At 32.1% G+C, this 19,632-nt stretch overlaps 1 protein-coding gene across 1 annotated transcript in view; it reads right to left on the reverse strand.

Annotated features, from left to right (window-relative positions):
* LOC134722852 (uncharacterized) overlaps positions 1-19,632 on the reverse strand; it is a 239,738-nt gene that overhangs the window by 120,764 nt on the left and 99,342 nt on the right. The gene's annotated exons all lie outside the window — the stretch shown is intronic.

A 19,632-nucleotide genomic window follows, 5' to 3' on the forward strand; every position in this document is an offset into this window, starting at 1 on the left:
GTTTAAACGAATTATATATATTTATATATATGAACGCCTAAAAAAGTGTACACAACATCTCCAAATACAAAAAAAAACTATAAATGTAATTATTTCGGATAACATATATCCTTCCTTAGTCGGAGTCTGATGGAAAATGAATTATCTTTAAGTCTTCTTAGATTAAACTATTACAATCTTGAAATTTATACAATAAAAAAGTCAAACCGAAAATCAGTTAAGACGCTTGCACCATTCTAAAATAAAATGTTAAACATGACATAGATTATATGGTTTATTCTAGCAGAGAGTGAAAACATATGCTTTAAATACAAATAATAATGTGCGATATGAACTAGCACAAATCTAAAACTTTAACGGGAACGACAAAAGAAATTATTTCAGCTTTCCTTTAGTGAACTGTTTATTTCTAAGTAACAACATTCCAGCAGCACCTACATACGGGGTATATATCTCCCAATGAATACGAAAGTCCCGTGCTTTCCTTTTCTATTATGATTTTCTTGATGGAGGGTTGCTGCTCACAAGGAAGCTATTAAATCTAGAGTTCAAAATGGTGAAGTTGAAATCATCCCTTCGTAAAGTTGACGGACGCCAGCACGAGTTGGACAACCGTTATGGAATAAACGTTTAACAAATGATATTTGTTATCTTTCTTACGTCGTAACTACATTCCTCTTTCCTTTCAGGAATGTGAACTATCGAATAAGACTATTTACCGGATTTCTTATCACATAAGCAACGACGGGTGCCACATGTGGAGTAGGATCTGCTTACCCTTCCAGAGCACCTGAGATCAACCCTATTTTTTGGTAGGGTTCGTGTTGTTTATTCTTTAATATTCTATGTTGTGTCATGTGTACTATTGTTTGTCTGTTTGTCTTTTTCATTTTTAGTCATGACGTTGTCAGTTTATTTAGATTTATGAGTTTGACTGTCTCTTTGGTATCTTTCGTCCCTCTTTTATGATGGTACAAGAATGATTACATCAATAAAATAACCAAAAAGACAGCAATGAACGATCTGAATTTATAAATATTTCAAATTGACAGAGTGAAGTAGCTACAACACAGTCTGAGAATTTTAACAAAGCGTTAAAATGTAATAATAAATTTTGACTAAGAATAAGAATAACTAGAAGAACGTGGCTTTGTACTTTTACATCCCTCAAACAATTAAGCAATTTAAATTGGTATCTTCAACAAATGTATTTAATAGATGAGAAACAGAGACTGTAACTATACGTACTATAACCTGAACGTGAAGCACTACACTACATCTTTTCATTTATCCCATTTGGTGCCAAAGTTGTCAATTTTCTTATCCAAAATATTTCCCGAGCTAGTCTATCCTCCTTAGTCCAAGCAGATTTGTGTTCAATTATTTTAATGGTCAGTCGATTGAGATCTGTCTGAGTGTGGCCAGGGGATATCAAATGTCGACTGAAAAGGAGGTCTGGCTTGCATTGGTAGTCTCTATGATGGCCGTTCATTCGTTTGTGAAACGACTGTTCTGACTCGCCAACATACTGTTTACCACATTTACACTGTTAGAGATAAACAAAATTTGAAGCCTTGCAATTAACATTGCAAAATAGTGTGTATTATGTACCAGTGAAGTGACTGTTAAAAGTCTGGGTATCCAGTTTTTGTTTGCAAGTCAGACATCGTTTGTTTCCGCAACCCTTGCAAGAGCCTGCTTGAGAGGATAAATCAGCTCTCACCAGCAAGTATTTAAGGCTTTTGGAACTACACAAGGCCAGTACAGGTGGCTTGGGAAAGATCTTGGATAGTTTAGGTTATTTTTTTTTTATCTCTTTCCAATTTTCGCGGATTAGGTGAGATAAGTTGTCTCACAAGAAATAATTATATTTATAAGTACGTCTGAACTAGTGACAACTTAGAAACACATTTATTCATTGGATCAACAGCAGCGATGGTGATACATGGCTGTGTACATTCTGTATATACAACTCGTCTTAACATCAACCCAACTTTCGGTGGTCGGGTGTTACCTTTCCACGTCAGTTTTAATTTAGCGTCGTACTACAGTACATGATATATAAGGCATTGAGATGTTATTTTTACAGATCAGCTAAATTATCTATATAAAAGGATCCTACAAATTAATGTAAGATACAGTTAAATTAAAGTGAGAGGGTTAGCGCTATAGAACCAGATTTAATCCACCATTTTTATACATTTGAAAATGCCTGTACCAAGTCAGGAATATGATAGTTCTTGTCCACTCGTTTTTGATGCGTTTTGTTATTTGATTTTGCCATGTGATTTTGGACTTTCCGAATTGATTTTCCTCTTAGTTCAGTATTTTTGTGATTTTACTTTTCACAGAATTTTTTTTTTTTATATGTACGGCTGAACTAGTGAGTACAGATTTATCCATAGGATCACCAGCAGTGATGGTGATACATGGCTGTGTACATTCTGTATATACAAATCGACTAAACGTCAACCCAACAATGTTAGATCTGTAAATTTTCTTTCGCAAATTTTCTGTTTCGCCGTGATTCGAACATATGCTACTGAGATATCGTGACAACAAATCGTTTATATTTAAACTATATGTAAATAGTTTAAAAAATAAAAAACACAAAAACCACATTTTAAATAGACCATTGTTTCTGTGATTACTTTTACCGCATCTCCTACGGTTCAGCAGACAGAATTGTTATCGTTAATAGTAACGACTTGTGACGTGACATAAAAATAACGTCAGGCGGTAGTTTATATATTATATATTACTGAATCTCATTCCGGGACCGAATTTCACTTCCTATTTAAAGTTGGGTTGAACATTTCAACAAAATAGTGTTCCTCGACTTTACGCGAATTTTGTTCGGTCCACATCTCAAAAAAGGAATATATTTTAAATTTTCCCTTTCCACATGTTTTTGAAATCTCACTCTATCAATTAGTCTATTAGTTTGACCTGCGTAGTTTTGAAGTGGGACAGGTTGCACAATAAATAATATTTCCCGATTTACAGTTAATTACTGTGCCTGATTTCAGAGTTTTACTTGATGCCACTTCTATCATTTTCACGTTCCACATCGGGGATCCCTACTGATATAAAAAGAAGACCGATTATTGCAGGACCTTCATTAAGTACACAAACGCTAAGCTACCTAATTGATATTCTACCTGAACCACTTTGTATAAAAATGCCAAGTTTTGCCAGAGGGATTTTCTTAACTATATTCCAGACCGGGTACCTCTGGATACAATACTAGTGAGTTTGACGTAATAAACTTTTACACTAACATTCCTCACGAACTACGAATAAAAGCTGTACAATACTGGTTTGTAAAGTATTTAGACCGTTTTTCCAATGACTCCATCATCAACGGGTTAAACTGATCCTTGATAATACAACTACTTCAAATTTAACGACACTTATTACCTTCAAATAAAGGGAACCACGATTGTTTTTTTGTAGATTTTTTGTAGGTCAATAAATAAGTGTATTCAGAATGATTGTATTTTTAAAATTAGTTGTTCTCAAATGGAACCGATAATCAAAGTATTGATATAATACAATATTTGTAGTATTTAACGAAAAACTCACTTTTCAAATCATCTTCCATTTTGATAAGATCTGTATCTAGTTGTCTAACTTTGACGTTTATTGCCTTGATGTTTTGTTGAAGTGTACTGACAGTTTTGGACAGAGAACTTTCAAGATTCATTAATGCACTCCTTGCTTTATTAAAATCTTTCTTAGAATCGTCACCTAGACAAGGTAAACCACGCGCTACACCAAATAGACCGACCAGGTTGATCAGCGTTACTGTACTCATTGTTTCCTGAAATATGTTAAAGCATCCAGTTTCTAAAAGAGCATTTATAAAAAAAAAAAAACAACAACAGATAAATTTCTAAAGACATTATTAATATAGACAAATAAAGTACATTATTTCACAAGTAATGATCATAGTTATTGTTGCATTAACAATTTCTGAAACTCTTTGTGCCTTATATCTTATAATTCTCACATTTTAGTCTTTAACTGATCTCATATCGCATTTATGATTTGTTGTGGGTTAATATTAAATGCCATCAATATGTATGAAACAATATGATATTGTCTATTTATCAAGAGTAACATTCAACTTGTATGCCGATTTAACTCAGTTTATTTTATGTTTAGAGTACCTTATATTATAGAAATTACCGTTTTGCAGAGATCACCCGGCCAATGGAACTCATGACCTGTTACCTTAACAAATATCTTTTATGAACCCTCCTTTGTAATTGATCGACACACTGAGCTACATGTAGATTTTGATCATGCTATTTTAAAATGTAACAGTTTTCAGGACGAAAATCACCCGGCCCTGACAATATGACTTTTGTTAAAACAGCCGTTGACCTTACTCCTTTATGCAACGTGCATAGCAAAAAATAGGCTAATTTCAATTTCAAGACTGCGTTATGAACGAGGCGGGTATCGATCCCAAAACCTTCCCAAATCAAGACGTGCACACTAGGAAATATCCAGATAGAAGATTGATTACAGTATTTTTCATATAGCTTCTCATTCATAGTAGTAATGTAACTTATTCAAAAACGGTTGTCCAATCAACATTGCCATCATTGCCAAACATGATAGAACAAAGAGTTATCTTTTAAGGAATTTTCTACTTCTTGAAAACCGTCAAAACAGAGAAAAAAGGACAGGCGCATTTTATTTTAGAATGTCTCGATCTACCTATCGTACCGAAATCGCCAGATTAATTATTAAATTTTGGTTGAGTTAATCTTGAGGACAACAGTAGATAAAAAGGAGCGGTGAATGGTACAGGCTGAACATTGAAATATTATGATATATAAATGGGAAATTGGGAACCAATTCTTGAAAGATATCTGTGCTGAATTAATCGATTTTTTTTATAGCCAAAACCCAATAATTATGTATTTATTTAGTGATTGCACAATGGAACAGTTACATGTACATTATGTATTTATTAATAAAGGCGTGTTTTATTTATTAAAGTTAGCATATTATCAGAACGGCACTGTTAGTGTGCGCTTTTTGATAGGACATTTACAATTTTAATGGACATAATATCATTTTTAATGGACATTTGTCTAGGACAAATACAGAATTTGATAGTGCATCTGGATATATACGTGTACATTGTACATATATTAATACTTATGAAGTCTATAAGAGCTGGAAATGAGCCGCCGTCATCAAATTCTTCCAGACACTCGATCAGTTGAACTCAGACTCGATGACGGAGAACGATATTGCAGATCCAACGATTGAAACGAAAGAAAACAATAAGTATTGTTAATCTTGAAGAACAGATCTTCGAAAATGCTTCAGGCGAAGATATAATAGTTAAAATCAAAGATGTCAATAAGTGTAATTTAGAACTTGAAAAAAATTTACTTTGCTATGAGAACTCAAAAACTAAACGTATCTGACTTTTCGTACATAATTTTATCATTAAAGCATCACCAAGGACATGTCATGTCACTAGATGCCTGAAGTGCATTCCGAATCACGTCCTTTAATGAAGACTGACTAATTTATTCCAAATTTTTTGTCAGATGCCTGTTTTAGTCAACATAACCCTATTCCGAATTTTAATCTATCTACGTTTTCTAAGGGCATAATAGAACGGTAATACTTTTTACTTCGTTTGAAACAACTATTCACAACCACACATTAACATATGTACAGAAATTTACTTACTAGCACATTAGACACTCATTGAATCAGATACCTTGACTATTAATGAAGGTTTAAACATGTCAAACGCAAATTACAGCAAAGCCGTAGACTTATTAATAGGTCGGTTTAGAAAAAAATAATTGTGGAAGCACACTTAAATGCCTGAAATATTAAATTTGACACTTACCATAACATTAGAAAGTTTTCGTGATTTTTCTGATATGTCAAAAGTTTATATCCGTGGATTTGAATCTTTGCTTAAATACGTATGGTTCCTGTTGGTACCACATATACCCCCCTTTTACCGTAAAATATTAAATAATAAGGGACCATGATATCTGGACACTTGATAATGTTAGATAGGCAATTAAAAGATAATTTAAGAAGCCAATACTAATGAAACTGACGAAACTTATCATGTACGAAGAGGTTAGAAACATGAGAATGTAAATTACTGAAATACATTTGTATCCCTACTCAAATAAACCACAGACTGACAATTATTCCATGTAAAAGGTGCTTTTATTGCAATATGATAATCATTATTTTCATGCAGAATATGCAACATTACCCATAGTAAGTCAAAACTGTAAAACAAAAGAAGAGAAATCTAAGGTACAACTGTTTGTGTAACTAGAAGATATGAGTTAGGAACAAAATCCCCTGTCAAAAATGTCAATATACGCATCACAGAAGTTTGTGAAATTAATCACCTAATCAACAATCAAAGAACAAGCTTATTACCTAAAGATTGAAAATGACACGCTGATAACAAATATCTCTCGTATTCAACAAAATTGTACAGTTTTCTTGAAATTAGCAATTGCTTCAATATGGTGAATGCAGCATGGCACTTACGCCATCATACGAATTGACGAAGAAGAGCACCTATTATTTCTGACACAGAAAATAGCCGGAAAGGCAACCCTTAAATTAGTCGCTATTGAAAATTCAGACAACAATGTTCGCAAATTAATCACGACACAGTGTACGTAGAAGAAGACTCAAAAGAGAAAATACCTTTCCAGGTAATGATTGTAGCTACCATACATGAAGCAGCGCCAATCCAGAATGATTGCCGGTATATTTCGCAGAAGTCTTTGACGGGATTAATACTAGCCCAAAATTTGTCAGAGTATACTAACTTTAATTTCATCCCTCATTGGAAAAGACAAATTTGTGTACTTTGTAATTTCAGGATGATATTATTCGAGGCGACGGACAGACAGCGATGATCTCACAAATTAAATATATCTGAGACACTGTTAAACTTGTGCACATGTTTAAAACGAAAACACAGTAAACAAATACTACATATGTTATCTATTCACATAAAAGAAGATCATGATATATATTGAGAGGTTTTGAAAATTGTAGTCCGTTGTTATACACAAAAAAAACGTAAATAGCAAAGGTACCAGGATTATAATTTAATACGCGAGATAATCGTTTCGTCTGCATAAAACTCATCAGTGACGGTCAGATCAAAATAGTTAAAAGCCAAACAAGTACAAAGTTAAAGGGCATTGAGGACCCAAAATTCCATGAAGTTACACTGAAAAACAGAATATCAAACAATTATCATCAACATCCGTAACATGTAAAAGTAAAAGCACCAAAACAGTCGTTAAAAGCCTTAACCAGGAACAAAACTTATTTTAAATCTATGGCGACATACTTTAAACACTAGCTTAGGTGAAGTGCGATGTTGTCACAAAGGTAGGAGTAAAAGTGGAAGAGCCACAGCACATTCACTTCATGTTGCATTCTACAAATACTCATATAAGAATTGTATATAGTTTGCAGTCGTAAAGAGAACGCATACAAGAGGATATTTAATGACTGCCTAGGCAATGAACTTACTGCCTATGCGTTAGTTTATTGCCAATAATTTAAGCGTAATGCCTAATTTCACTTATTGCCACTAACATATATACTGGTAATTTGTCACACTGAATAGGCTGAGATATATTGGTAACCAGCTGGTTACAAAAACGCAATGATTATTCAAACAAAATATCTTTAACAGTCAAGTTGAAGAGAAAATTGTTGCAACGTCGTCTATTAACACAATAATAAAATAATTAATTTTATTAATGAGTTATAGTTTTGCGCCTAAATATTTCAAAATATGCGATTTAAGTCAAATGAATCTTTTCTTAAATTTTAGATATTCAAAGTCTTCATTGAATTCAACTTATATATAAATAGAAGAGGTTTTATGAACGTTCTTATCACAGAGACCACATACATTTTAAACAACCCATGCATATCGTTGTGCACCTTGTGAACATTCATCAACTAAAAAAAGTTTAATGGTTACCTGAAAAAAAATCCTTGACAAGCTATTAACTACTAGCATAGTGATAAGGTTGTTTCAGTTAAAAGAAAGTACAAACCGTGATTTTATCTAAGCCGAATGGTGACAAATTAAACAGAACTTACCAAAGTGTTGATGTCGTCCTTTCAAATCAACCTGTGAGGATTGTATGCACACTATCACAATAATAAGCAATTAAAAATAAACTCTGTATGATAAAATAGTTAACCTGAAAGATTGCAGAAATTTGATATGCAGAAAAACATGTAATCTCGGTTAAAACATTATAAATTTATCTACATAATAATTGTGTCTTTATAAACATTGCAATATACGATCAAATCTAAGCATAACATGAGAACTGCAATTGTGTGCTTGTACAAGAATATAACAGAAACATAAGGTGACTGTCATACTGTTTGGTATTTTGTCTTCTGTATATTAACCCGATACAATTTTTTAGCTCTGTCTGAAATATATTGCTGTATCACCTATATTGTACTTATGAACATATATATCATGTTTTGGAGAGGTATTTGAAACAAATAGCAGTCAGAAGTAAAAACACAAAAATACCAAATCAAAAGGCAAAATCAAAAGTCCAAACACATCAAACGAATGGATAACAACTGTCATATTCCTGACTTGGTACAGGCAATTTTCTAATGTAGAAAATGGTGGATTGAACCTGGTTTTATAGCTAGCTAAACCTCTCACTTGTATGACAGTCGCATCAAATTCCATTACATTGTCAACGATGTATGAACAAAACAAACATACTCAAAGAGTAAAAATGTCAAAAATAGCGGTACAGCAGTCATTATTGTGTTATCATCTTAATATCACTATAAAAACAACAAATGTAACGAAGAATCACAAAAAGGCATACATCAAATTTAACATACTCATTTTGCTTTTCTTGTACCACTTAATTTATGTATATAAAGTCTACCCGTCAAGGAAAGAAGGTTTTCATTGCTGGTGTAAAAATGCGCGTTTGAAATTCGTACAGGTAGACATAAAAATAATTTTGTCGTTAAAAGTATGAACAAAACAAACATACTTGCATCACTATAAAAACAACAAATGTAACGAAGAATCACAAAAAGGCATACATCAAATTTAACATACTCATTTTGCTTTTCTTGTACCACTTAATTTATGTATATAAAGTCTACCCGTAAAGGAAAGAAGGTTTTCATTGCTGGTGTAAAAATGCGCGTTTGAAATTCGTACAGGTAGACATAAAAATAATTTTGTCGTTAAAAGTATGAACAAAACAAACATACTGTTTTTAAACAGAGGAGTGTAAAATTTTCCGAATCATAAGGCGTGGACAATTCAGTCCCAAGACTGCTTTTTTTATTTCGCAAATACCCTTCTGTAACATTGTATATCTATTTAATTAAACCGAATAGCTTTGGATTGAAACTCTCTACTGGTGAAGATATTTTTTTTAGTTGAAAGCTATAATTCACTTATATGTTTATGCATAATTTTGATGATAAGAGGATATAAACACAGAACCAGCATTTCATTTGTGTGTTACACGAAACAATCAACGGACTTTTTTTCTGATTTGACCCATGTTCAGCAAGGAGGTAATCATTAATTTAGATATTAAGATACTTTTCAAAATATATAAAACCATGCACTGTTGATAATATCGGCTGCGTAAAGGTTGCACTTTGTAAATACAGCTGTTTCTAAACATATAGCAAAATTTTGGGTAATTTTTCAATTTGAATAGCGGCCATTTTGCTTTAGCATGACGACAGCCATTACACTAGAATTATATAAGCCCCTCAAATAAAAATACCAATATGCCAATACCTTTGTCGAATGAACAATTTGTTCGCATATAGATGAATTGCACATGTTTTAAGGCTTCTGTCCGTGTAGAAATGAACATTGTCTACTCTGAAATCTTTTGGCCATTTTAGTTTAACAATCGGAAGCGTAACTATACATTTTTCCTATACTATAATCGTAAAATAGCTAGATTCAAAACAGAAATACATATGCAAGAAGATATTGTACATGAATTGTTCGCATACAGGGAAACACCTTTTAGGTTGAATTTTAAAGTTAAATAACTTTAAACTTACCTGCTTTCTTAAGTTTTCGGCAAATTTCTTGTTAAAAACATGATGATTTTAACCTTCCCATTTCGTAAAAGTCAAATTTTAAGCATTTTCCCTTAGATTACACAGCATATTTTGAAAATATCCGCCAGAGGAATTTTTTAAAGATACGTTAGTTTTAGAAACATGACGAAAAAGGACTGGATCATCAGCAAATCTAAAATAAATTATATTTTCAATTTTAAAGTCATAAGTAACCTCAAATTAAAAAAAAATAAAAAATACACGTATTTTTTATAACTCATTCATTATAAAACTTATGTACATATACTTTATTGTGAAGAAAATTCGTTAATTTATTCATATTTAGAAGAAGTTTACTTTATTTTAATTGCTTCCTTCCAGGAAGAAATTCCAGGAAGCAATTTCCCGACTTATTTTCCGTATGCAAAGTGATCCCAGTGTGCCCCATCTCGTAAGAATTCGGGGATCGCAATACGCATGGATATCCTTAAAATAAACTATTATCTGAAATTACATGTAAACACGTTCTTAATTTCCATGCTTTTTTGTTGCTTTTTTGTAAATTGTTGACAAACAGGTGACAATCGTTAAACTTCGGCTTCAAAACACGAACTTTCATTACCTTCCATATTTTCACAACAACACTGACCGATTGAAAACAAAATTGACGATTATACGAAATTTATGTGAAAAAAATGATAAGTTCGTGACCAGAAGACTAAGTTTAGGATGTTTGTATGCATTGGTTCAAGAATTGGAAGAACATTAGTTTTCACCGGTCACTCGTTTCTTATGACTTTAAGCTAAGGGGGAGGGGGGGGGGGGGGGGGGGTTGATCAAAAGGGACAAAGTCACGTGGTGCAAATCATTTTGAAAAGTACCCTAGATTTTGCCATATGAACCACGCCTCTTTCTAGAATATTCAGAGATAATTAATTTTGTTTGCATATACTGGTTCCCAGTTATAATCTCTATTTTTCATCTCGAGGTGACATACCAGTAAATATACATTGGCACTCACATCACATCTTCCTACATGTATATTTATATGCATACGGTTTATATTGAAATATGTGGTAATCTTATAGTCAAGGTAGGGTACATTTAGTTAAACAATGTAGTGTTAGTTTAAACTCTTACAAGTTCTGGGCATATAAACGTTGAAAATATGCCGCACAGCCCTATATGTTGACCTTTTTTCAAAACTACATAGCAGGAGTGGTACAATTTAAGCTGTAATAGGAGTTCCTATATGGGAAATTGCATAGTCAATATTTACAGAAATGCAACCTATAATTAAAAACAGAAGCTAAAAATACCAAAATATCTTAACAAAACTAACAATAGTGTGTTATATCATGAATATGTAATAAATATTCTTTATTCCTAGAACAGAGGAAAAAAATAGGAAGTACGAGGCCCTGGGGGCAAAAAACAGAGAAAACTGCCTAACCCCTGGATCATTTTTTTAACAATCTAAGTTAAGGTTTACACCAGACCGGTATCTGCATACATACAACTATTGCAAATATGGCTTTGGTTTAACACTTCTAGTTAATATATAAGCTAAATTATATGCTAATGATACTGTTGTGACAAGAATTCTAAACTGACCACTAGCGGCAGAAATTGTGAACTTTCATGTACAAATACAAAAATGTAGGCATACAGAAGGATGTTGACTGGGAAAGAGGCAGGATTATATACTCATTATAATCTTGAATGTTGGAATGATTGACTGCGTACATTACATTTACAGTATTCTGACATTAATTCAATTTGTTATCAGAACAGTTTTAAACAGGTTCTAGGCATTTCAACTAAATACATGCAAATAGCTGGCTATAATTAAAGTCTTGTTTCAAATTTTTTTAAACAAATTGAAACAAGGGAGTGGGTATAGAATGTACAGTTAAAGAAAACTAAGAGAAAGTGTAGTGATTTCTTTAAGACTATAATTCTAATAAATAAGTATTAAAATGAGAAAAAGTGTTTTAAGAAAGTTTTGTATTTAAATAAATGTTTGTATATACACCCCTTCTGAATCAACTCCTGACATTTCTACTTGTTATAAAAAAGAAACAGAAGCTTTTTTAAGACATGTACTATGTTAATGTCTTCTCTAGGTTTCACTAGATTATTATTAGATTATTCACATATTAGAAAATCATTGAAGCCATAGTCTTTTTATTCTGAAAAAGTTTTAGGGAGGAATCGGAGAGACTGTTAATAATTTTAACAACATATCGGTGTGTGCTTTGCTAACATTCAGTAATTCGAAAATAGTTCACGGATTGAGTGGTCATTTGGAATAAAAAAAACAAAAAAACACACAAACTATCACCTATAATGTGAAGATTTATGATAAGAGAAACAGTATACAAACATTACAAATTATGCAGAACTCACCAATCTGTTGATATCTTCCTTTCAAATCGATGTGTGAGGATTCCATATGATTGTACATGTTGTAGCAATTCATATTAATCTCGATATGATAAAATTGTTAAAATAGAGGATGGCACAACTTGATATACAGAAAAACGTGCTATCTCGGTTAATATATAATTATCAAAGGTACCAGGATTACAATTTAGTACGCCAGACGCGCGTTTTGTCTACATAAGAGTATTTGTGACGGAATATAAAAATATTTATAAAGCCAAACAAGTACAAAGGTGAAGAGCATTGAGGATCCAAAATTCAAAAAAAGTTGTGCCAAATACGGCTAAGATGATCTATGCCTGGGAATAGAAAATCATTAGTTTTTCGAAAATTTCAAAGTTTTGAAAACAGGAAATTTATAAAATGACCACATTATTGATTTTTATGTTCACACTCTGTACTGGGCTGGTGATACACTCGGGGACATTTTAATATATTCCTAAAAGTAAAACCTTAACAGTGCAAACATAACAGACATGTACATACGAGACATACAGTTCATAGAAAGAAGTCAAGTTAATAGTAATACGGTATATTAAACAATAATTATAGTTTTTTATCAGTTCGATACGAGGTTATATAGACCTTGGAAAGGCATATTAATTGGGGACGAAGTCCGAGGTTGATATGCTTCTTTTGCGTCGATAAGACATTGTATTTACCTCAGCTAAAGGCTGCGATTGTTATAAATATTATTAGTCCATCTCTAACATGACCAGTGTAAATTTGAGAAATTTCAAGAATGTGTTATCATGCTGTATGCCCCGTGCAATATACTGCTTTTGGTTGATATACCACAAAACATGTTTACCTCACCACATGATTGCACCTTTGCCAAGTGAGGTGCCTCTATCCCTTGATATACTTATGTGATATTTTAATTTTATTTCACTTATATGTTTTTAGTTATGTGTGACGTCCTTTTTTAGATTAATGGCTAGCTGGAATCCATTTCCGGATTCGGGATTTTCTCTATGTGTTGAAGACCGATTGGTTGCTGTCAGTCGTTGTCTGTCCTTTGGTCAAGTTATTGTCTTTTTGACACATTTCCAATTTTCATTCTCATATTTTTTACATACGAAAAGCTGAACAGAATTACAGAATGGGCGTTCAAACTGAGAAAATACATAAATAATGTACATGTGATCAAATTTAAAGGAATCACAAATTCTCAAAATTGTTCAATTTATAATTTATTTTCTCAATTCTATCCATTGCTTTTTATAGCAACGAACACAAAACAAACAACTTTATTATTATTGTTGTTATAATTTGTTTTTTTGTAATCATTTTCATTATGCATTGTCTTCTTCTGCTACATGGACCACTGTATCATTTGATTTGTGTGTTCCACAGAACATCTTACTGGATCACAGGTTATTCCTGTTTTGAATATAATGTTTTAATCCATTGGTCTTTCTGTCCGTCTGACCTTATGCCCGTTCGTCAGTCAGTCCGTCGGCCCTGTTTTTGTCGCGCAACTTCTCAGAAACCACACTAAAACATAATTTCAAGAAATTTGTAGATGATAAGGCCAAGTCATACTATGTATATCTGCATATTGACAGAAACATATGATTCTGTTTTTTTAAGGAGTTATGCCTCTTTGAAATAACTTGCCTTAATATACTACAGTCCGTCAGTCATGTTCTTGTCATCGCAAATCCTTTGGAGCCACAAAACATAATTTCATGATTTGTAGATAATAAATACATACTTATAACAAGTGTATATCGAGAAAAAATGGTGATTTTTTTCAAAGAGTTATACCGCTTTATACTTATTTGCCTTAATATACTACTGCAACAGTTTGTCATCGCATGTCATCTAATATTACACAACAAATTCCATGAAACTTTGTAGATAATAAGCATATACTATGTAGATGTGCATGTCGACAAGAAATTATGATTTCATTTTTTTTATAGAAATTATGTCATTTTCCTTTTTACTTATAATTTTTGCCATAATTGTAAAGTGAGATTTTGCTGCCTAGTGACACTATGATTGAAGGTATGCGAGCGTGCTCAGAAAGGTTCATTAATTTGTCTATGTATATCTAAAACCTTTACTGTTTAGTCTATTTCGATAATATCCTTTTTGCGTGGATCGGTATCGCCATTGTGTTATTGTTTATTGCCTTTTAGTATTCTTGTTTTTCATTCTTGCTTATGTGATACCGACCGTGCAAGGGCTGTTTAGCCAGTCAAGGTTGTTAAAAACTTCCATTTGTTTGCAAGTGATTTCTCTATAGATTGTCGTTATGTCATTTTGTTTTTCTTTTTGCCATAGTTGTTACTGTCATACAAGTGAAAGTGTCAGCTAGCTGTAAAACAAGGTGTAATCCACAATTTTCTATATTATGAAATGCCTGTATCATCCAGACATAGTACAATTACTTTCCATTCGTTTAACTGTTGAGCATTCAATTTTGCCATTGATTAGAGACTCTCCGTTTAGAATTTCCTTTACATTTGTTTTTGTTTTACTTTACTCTTTGCTGATATGACATGCAGTAGATCACATGTGGCTACTGTTCATTTTTAAATCTAGTGATTTTTTCTCTCGTATGATTCCTTTTAAACATTTTCATGACAACATGTTCAAGTAAGAGTTGTGCATTTTTGTTTATTGTATTTGTCTCTAGTGATGAGTTGCCCTATTGACCACAGTAACACATCTTCTAAGACAGTTTAAATTTTGAGCAGAATCCACATATGGTAAAAACCAATACGCGAGTAAAATAATTTTGTCGTTCAAAGTATTTTTTTAAATTATAATAGAATACAATAACATAATGGCGGGATCTTTAAAAGGACAGAATCACGTCACATGTACCAAAGAACCAAAAAAGGTCACACGTACAAACCAAACAAGCAAAAATGAAAGATAATACAAACGACACATTAACGAAATGTATAAGTAGCAAGCCACGCCAAACGAATATTGAAGAAAACAGACCAAAACAGTAAAAGTAATATTAATAATAGAACAAAGACAAATAAAATTAAAAACCAATTGTTCAGAGAACAATTGAAGGTCTTTCCATCAAAACAATGTATTTTGATATAAAAAGTTGTGAAACTAAGTTTAAAATGTCATTTCAATCGTCAAATGATAGCTCCTAGTAAGCTGATTCCAAAAAAATATTGTTTCCATACATTTTTTTTTAAATAAGGGAGATAATTTGTTACTTCCGGTTTGAAAAATGTTACTTCCGATTATATTTGAATATTTACTTGACACTAATTCCAAAAATATCTGGTTCTATATACTTTTATATTAATAAAGTACAAAAAAATAGCTACTTCCGGTTTACAAAAGGTCACTTCCGGTTGTTTTTTTCAAGGTTAAATGGTTTGATACCTTTTTCTAAAAGTTGTATATCTTTATCATGTAAACATATAGAATAAAAGCAAAGGTCAAAATGTAGAACGTCAAATTAAGCTATGACCTTGAGATCAATTTCAAGGTCATAAACCAAGGACCTCAAATCAAAACACCATAGGTCTTAATTATATTTAGTTAATGAGTTATATCACCAAACGCGTATTTTTAAATACAAGAGGGGAGAAAACTCCCTTTTACATTCAACGTACGCTTGCAATAAAAATTTACATCTTACGACATGTCGCAACTAACAATTTAGTAAAAATAATTTGCTGATATCTTATACAGTCTTTAGATATAAGTGAAAATAAGCCAAATTCAAATATTAGAATATGACCTTGACCTTTGACCTTGACCTTATTTTCATTTTTTGGGACCAAGGACGTCAAATCAAAAGATCCTAGGTCTCTATCACTTATGATTTATAAGATAGAAATTCATATCACTTATATCAGATGCCTAAGGGGAAATAACTCTCATATGGAGCGGTCATATCGCTTCGGTCAAGATAGGACAAATCATGCCAAGTATATAACGAGCAATTTTGTAAAATAAATTTGTCGTAATCTTTTACGGTTGCGAAGGAGATGCGCTAACAAGGAAAACAGTGTTTGGGGAGATAACTCCTACAAAGAAAAGTATTCGTTTACGCAGGGTAAATTTCAAAAGCGCATAAACTGTTCGATATCATATACAAAATATCTAAGCGACATATTGCGAAACAAATGTTTATCGCAAGAACAAAATTAGGCGGAAGAAAAAAAAAAAAAAAATAATCAGAAGAAAAACAATAGGTCTTTCCACAGAAAAGTGGAAAGACCTAATAACAATATTAAAACGTTATTAAGATGATAAACAACGTCAGTACGCAGAATTTATACATCACGTATTATTTGTTACGGTGTAATACCACCATTGATTTTCCCCTATTAGTCTTTGTTAAATTCACACTTTTCAAAAAATTGTGCAGAATTTATTTTTGTTTCAAATAAAGAAAAACTTGGCATGAGTAAAAATTTATCCTGTCTAGTTCTATAGAAAAAGTTTCACATAACATTTCATTGCATATAAGAAAAAAACCATCATTGGAAGTTAACCAATCAAATTTCTCCCCTTATTCTATCTGTGAACAAGGTTTAGTCACCATGTAACCTCAAGATTACAAAATTTTCTATAGAAATCACAAATAAAAAATAATGGTGTTTTGAAATACCCAAGATAAATGTTTATGACACAGAAATAGTTTTACTGCAATAAAATGTAGGATTAATTACCTACAACGGTCAAATTCAAGGGAATATTTTTTTAGACCTACTTTCGTATGCAACCGGATGTGACGTACCATGATTTGGTGGTATTACACCTAAAGAAGACCTTTTTGTTTAATAAACTGAATGTGACTTTTTCCCTTTGTAATACTGGTTATTTCAAGCATTTCTGTCAAGTTTTGTCATAATCAGTTCAATAGTTTGAGAAAAATCTAGTATATTGAAAGACGACATCTACAGCGATTCGAGCAACATTTCTTCGACAAATCCAAACCAAGCCGCATCAAGATAGAAAAGAGTGTGGACCAATAAATGGTCAAATATCTATCTTATCTGCCTACAAACAGTTGCAAATGATACACAAGAAGATTTTAGGAAGATAAAATACCACTAATAAACCTCTTTGTCTTCTTTATAAGGTCTCTTTGGGTCAATTTATACCTCTCATTTTCTCAAAATTTCAACTTTTCAGGCCAATAAATAAAAATCTTCGGGTAACTTTCACTCATTTAAGGTAGAAATGTTATGAGAAATGAGTAATTGAAGCATTTTAGCAGAATGAACAATCCATATAAAAGTTTAGTGTCTCCATGGAGGTTTCAATAAGTCCTTACGTCAAAATTAAATTTACGCCGCGTTCCAAAGGGGGACATAAAAGGCTTCTCTTTAAGTGAATAACTTGTCGTTACAACATTAAAAATAATTTCATCTACTTATAACTATATATTTATTTAAGTATTACCTAGGAAAATGTTATACCATAGCAAAATATAAAAAATAAGGTGAAAAAGCCCACCCCCTCCAAAAAAATAAATATCTGCACTTAGTATGGCTTGTTCTGTCAACTGAATATTCATGGTACAGTCCTATTTCAAGAAAATTTTCTCATAAAATGTGTTTTGGAGACTCAATCCACTCAGAATATTTCATTTTTTGTATTATTTCATTTAAATAGCAAGAAATTTTAACACATGAGATTACTCACAAGACCATAGGTACATGTACAGCTTCCCATATAAGGTGTAATACCACCATTGATTTTCCCCTATTAGTCTTTGTTAAATTTGCACTTTTCAAAAAATTGTGCAGAATTAATCTTTGTTTCAAATAAAGAAATACTTGGCATGAGTAAAAATTTATCCTGTTCAGTTCTATAGAAAAAGTTTCACATAACATTTCATTGCATATAAGAAAATAACCATCATTGGAACATGTGGAAGTTAACCAATCAAATTTCTCCCCTTATTCTATCTGTGAACAAGGTTTAGTCACCATGTAACCTCAAGATTACAAAATTTTCTATAGAAATCACAAATAAAAAATAATGGTGTTTTGAAATACCCAAGATATATGTTTATGACACAGAAATAATTTACTGCAATAAAATGTAGCATTAATTACCCACAACGGTCAAATTCAAGGGAATATTTTTTTAGACCTACTTTCGCAATCGGATGTGACGTACCATGATTTGGTGGTATTACACCTTAAGTTGGTACAGAATATTTACCAACAAGGTTTTGGTATCTTCCGATGATTTTTTTAAAATAAGGACGAGACCTTCATTGACATACCCCTTATTCATCAACGTTATGCTCAGACACTGGTTACGCTTGACAAAGACTGAGTAGGAGCTGCAAGCTCTTGGATATCGAATAAGTTGGATAACAACTTATCGCATATGCAGGTGAAGATGCTATATTGCTACTAAGTACTGAGATGACTGTGCATGTCAAATTCGAGGTATAAGTTTAAAAATGAGGCGGAGGGTGCTGTTGTTTCTTTCGTTTCTTGTTCTGGAGAATATATTAATGGAACCCAATCAGAAAAGTTCGGATTGTTATTTAAAATGAACATCATTAATATATCAAAATTTAGTTCATTGAATTCTTGAACAAAACAGTTTGGAAATATCAATATCAACATCGTAGGCAATCGATTAATACATTTTTTGAATGAATTACAACTGTCATGGATTGAAAGCATTTAAGATCGTGTTAATTAAACGGACGAATGAGCTAACAGGGATCGTATTACCAACATTCAAACGTTTTCAAATTAAAATATATTCAAAACAAACGGTACGTTGGGAAATATTTTTTTAAATATCAATGATACAAATTACCTTTTATCTAAAGACTGACCAATTTCTGCATACTCCCCATTCAATAACATAAACGGTGCCAATTTTTCTTCATAAGATAAGCATTTTGACAATGAATGTGTCCTCAATTCTACTCGAGGACAAACTGTCCGAGGGTTAAAACCCTAATAAAAAATTTAACAAGATTTATGACAAATCTAGCAAAAACGTAATATAAGACCTTTATCAAATTTTATAAAAAAATTATGGATACAGTTGACCACTGACTTAATGGTAAAAATGTCTAGTGTGATCAGT

Source organism: Mytilus trossulus, chromosome 6, assembly GCF_036588685.1.
Source record: "Mytilus trossulus isolate FHL-02 chromosome 6, PNRI_Mtr1.1.1.hap1, whole genome shotgun sequence".
Lineage (NCBI taxonomy): Eukaryota > Metazoa > Mollusca > Bivalvia > Mytilida > Mytilidae > Mytilus > Mytilus trossulus.